This window comes from Thermobia domestica, chromosome 14 (assembly GCF_964235325.1).
Source record: "Thermobia domestica chromosome 14, izTheDome1.hap1.1, whole genome shotgun sequence".
NCBI classification, from domain to species: domain Eukaryota; kingdom Metazoa; phylum Arthropoda; class Insecta; order Zygentoma; family Lepismatidae; genus Thermobia; species Thermobia domestica.
In genome coordinates this window covers 184,043,679-184,044,897 of record NC_137467.1, presented here as the reverse complement: position 1 = coordinate 184,044,897, position 1,219 = coordinate 184,043,679, and positions in this window count along the sequence as shown.

The window sequence follows — 1,219 nt, the reverse complement described above, 5'->3', positions numbered from 1 at the left end:
CATTTAAAATGGTACTTTGCAAAGGGAAATTGGAGGTAAATGTTTTAGATTACCGCAATGTCCTGTATTGGCTCAAAAATTATAACAGTCACTGCAAGAAACTATTTCTTTAACTATAAGAGTACAACTATATTTGAATAAATTTTCATTTACTTTCATTCACCACAGAATCTATTGAGTAGTGATCGAAATCAGCTTTGGTTTTGTACGGAAACAGTTCACACATAATTCAGTTACTTTTCAGTCTCAGTCTCTCTTCCAAATTGAGAGAGAGAGAGAGAGAGAGAGAGAGAGAGAGAACACTCAATGAGAAACACACTTCTAACAAAACACTTGCTTTCTGATTTTACCTACACACTTCCCACAAATACACTTCTTACTATATTGCACACATCCGTAATTTAATTGCAATTCCATAGCAGAATTTGGCATTGTTTTCTATTTTGCACTTTTCTTGCTCATCATCATTCGAGAAACTGTCGCTCTCGTCCTGTACATGCTCAACTTTAGTCAAACATTCTGCGAGCTGTCTCAGAAATTGTCTTCTTCTTATATCTTTCCGTTACTTCCTTATAAACAATCCAGGAATTGAGACATGCTGTATCCATTAGATTATAAAACACATGAACCGCCCTTCTCATACTGGGTGATTTTACAGAGCATTTTCGAAGCATTTGGTCAACGACATCGACGCCAAATTTTGTTTTGTTGTAATAAAGTAGTCTCAGAGTTCTTACTTTGTGACACACGGACTGCCTTATGCATAGGACTGAAAATAGCTACCCTCTTGTTGCTCTTGCATTTATAAGCTGTCAGCATATTATAGCTACTGTCTTTCTAAAAAACAGTGGTATATAATTCCTTATATTTAGAATGTATAATATGACAGATGTAAGTAACAGGGACATCTATTGATTAACTTTTCTTTATATCTGGAAGCTTATATAGTACTAACTACAAAGCATACATTATATATATATAAGGGCGGATCCAAGAGGGCTAAAGGGGCTATAGACCACCCCTTGACGCTCAGGTAAAAACTGGATAAAATGGGCTTCAATCCTGCTTTACACTGGATAAAACTGCAAACTATGGTTCAGCCCCTCCCTTGATCATATCCTTGATTCGCCACGTATATATCATGTGTAAGTCTACGCCCTCGCGAGCAAAAAAGTTATTCCAATAACAATGACTTCACACACTACCATCGCAACCAAAT